At 41.1% G+C, this 2,932-nt stretch overlaps 1 long non-coding RNA gene across 1 annotated transcript in view; it reads right to left on the bottom strand.

The window, feature by feature from the left end:
- Positions 1–2,783, bottom strand: part of LOC128881850 (uncharacterized) — a 4,441-nt gene extending 1,658 nt beyond the window's left edge. Inside the window, exons 1-6 of the long non-coding RNA XR_008458199.1 lie at positions 2,698–2,783; positions 1,735–1,928; positions 1,309–1,613; positions 1,137–1,222; positions 868–1,055; positions 481–712 (exon numbers count right to left, since the gene is read on the bottom strand). This is a non-coding gene — a long non-coding RNA (uncharacterized LOC128881850). The remainder of the gene's footprint in view (positions 1–480; positions 713–867; positions 1,056–1,136; positions 1,223–1,308; positions 1,614–1,734; positions 1,929–2,697) is intronic.
- Positions 2,784–2,932: the final 149 nt, after the last annotated feature.

Genomic DNA, 2,932 nt, shown 5'->3' on the forward strand with positions numbered 1-2,932 from the left:
GCTAGTGAGTTTTGGAATATCTAAGGAAATGGAAAGCAAGAGAAAAGGAAGTATCTTTAAGAACTACTATAAAATACGATTCTTGAGGAGAAAGAAGACATTCGCGTTTTCGCTTAATATCTCTTTACCGAAGCGTCTGGCAGCATTTTTGCTAAGGAAAGAGTTGTTTCAAATCCTGAACCACCCCTTTCAAGGACCTCCAACATTTTTGGGACACTCTGTGTATACGACACTCCGTAAATGTTTACTTAGTGCTTACACCTCTGAGCGAGCAAAGCACCCTTGAAAATTGGTTTAGACCTCTCGCTTTCAGGTCGTCGCGCAGGATAAGAGAGACGGGGATGGTCGAGGCGACTCTTCGGGACGAAAGAGGCCGAATGAGAGGCCAAACCAGGGGAAACCAGGCGAAACCAGACCAAACAGTTCAAAGAGGAGCTTCTGCTACCCTTCACCCCACTCCTGTTGCTTTCTGGCACTTACGAGTGGGCCGAAGTCGTCCCACCGACTGGCACGTGAGCACGCGTGCCGGGGCCCTTTTGTCGCGAGCCCTGTGGCCGCTCCTTCGCCCTACGCAGGGGAGGATCGTCGAGATTCGGCGTGCAAGGACACGTGTACCAAATAGGCTTGGTGGTTCAAAGCCTGTTTGCCTCGTGGACCACCATAGCGACGGTCAGGCGGGTCAGGGGTCTCCCTGGAGTGTGCGGTTCACGAACTGCTAGGATCAAAGACGAAACGAAAATTAACGCGTCGACCATCGAGCCTAATTTGCTCCTCTTGATACAATATCATCGCAAGCATTTTTCAACACCTTGCGAGATAAATTGCAAGTAATTTATAAACAGTTGAAAGGAGTTGTTACAGTATTACCGTGCTTCACAGGTTTTTCCAACGCGTTTTCCCGTTTCTCGGTTTCTTCGTTACTATTTCAAACGGGTCTGTCTTCGCCGACACTTCCAGCGGTCTCTCCTTTTTATTTTCGCCATGGATGCCAATCAACGGGAACGCTGATAACCGACTCCGCGAGGAATCGACGTTTCCACCGGAACGAAATTCTCCTACGAACGAAACATGAAATTAATTAGACTGGAATCGCGATAACGTGGAGGCAGATTAATTATTCCATTCGTTACTGGTACCGTTGCGTTCGTTTTATGAGAACACTGCGGATTTCTTTTTCTTTTTTGAAAAACTCGTAACTATTTCCTTGGCGCGGTACAAAAATCTGCAAAAATTCACAAAAATATATTTAGTACTGTACTATGATACGAACAAATAAATAATAGTTGGGTTCAAGAATTCCATACAAACATTCAACAGCGAATACGATATAAAATATCCACCAGCGATCGTCCCCTGAAGGTTCATCCCTCTCGACTGCGGGAATAAACGTTAACACCGAACGAATTCGCTTCCGATCCGACGGATAGGATCGAAATATGCAAATTGGCCGTGAAAAGTGTCCAGCGGTGATTGGTACGCACGCTTTCCAGGAGCTAATCCCAATTATATCGGCGGTCGACAATAATAATACGCCACGGGGATGGTGTCGGAGAGTCCTTTTCGAGGATGGGCGGGACAAAACTTTACCTATTCGCTACCTACGACCTACAACCCTACCGAACCACCATTGTGATCGTATTAACACCTTGCATAATTGCGTCGCCACCGACGCCGTCGCGTTTCTCATTGTGCGGCCGCTAAACACGTCTCATTTGAATATTGGCCTATTCATACCACTCTGGGAAGCCTCGATCGCTTCGATAAAAGGGGTTGCGCGTCGGCGGTTCCGCGGTTCGCTTCTTAATCAACGTCGGCGTAATCTTTCTCAGGCTGTCACGCGTTCGACGATCGCTTACACCTTTGTGTCTCAACCCACTGGACGATACCTCTGGACTCTGCACGATTATAGCTGGCGTACCTCGGCGGTGCTAGACATGGAACACAGGTACGGTTATTCCGACAAATTACAAGTGCAAATTGTTATAATGATGGACAGTAAGAATAAGTCTCAACCTGATAGACATTACAATTTATATGTATATTCAAAGTTGAGCAGGTCTGAATTATTCCGTATTATTTTTCTTTTGATTCAGTGTAAATGGAACAAGAATTTATAGCATTTTGGAAGAGTAAGAATAAGTCTCAACCTGATGGACATTACAATATATATATAAACTGTACAATTTATATGTATATTCAAAGTTGAGCAGGTCTGAATTATTCCATATTATTTTTCTTTTGATTCAGTGTAAATGGAACAAGAATTTATAGCATTTTGGAAGAGGAAGAATAAGTCTCAACCTGATGGACATTACAATATATATATATAAATTGTAATGTCCATCAGACTTATTCTTACTCTTCCAATAATGCTATAAATTCTTGTTCCATTTACACTAAATCAAAAGAAAAATGATATGCAATAATTCAGACCTACTCAACTTTGAATATACATATAAATTGTAATGTGTATCAGGTTATATATATATAAAAGAATAGTAATATGCAATAATTCAGACCTACTCAACTTTGAAAATATATATATAAAAGAATAATAATATGCAATATATATATATATTCAAAGTTGACTAGGTCTGAATTATTGCATATTATTATTCTTTTGATATAATGTAAATGGAACAAGAATTTTTAACGATATTGAAAGAGTAAGAATAAGTCTGAATCTGATGGACTTACAATTTATATGTAATATACCCAAAATTCAGTAGCCCTAAACTATTCCTTATTATTATTCTTCTTCTCCTAACAGATAACAACAGCCCCTGAGGGATGAAGAAATGACAGATAAAAATAGATACATAACGTAGGTTTGCGATGGTTGTTTGAAAATATAAGCGACACTTACGATTTTTTTACTCGTGAAGTATAGGACCCAATGAGTTCTACTTTATCACGTTTTTTTCCTTGGTTC

This window comes from Hylaeus volcanicus, chromosome 9 (genome assembly GCF_026283585.1).
Source record: "Hylaeus volcanicus isolate JK05 chromosome 9, UHH_iyHylVolc1.0_haploid, whole genome shotgun sequence".
Lineage (NCBI taxonomy): Eukaryota > Metazoa > Arthropoda > Insecta > Hymenoptera > Colletidae > Hylaeus > Hylaeus volcanicus.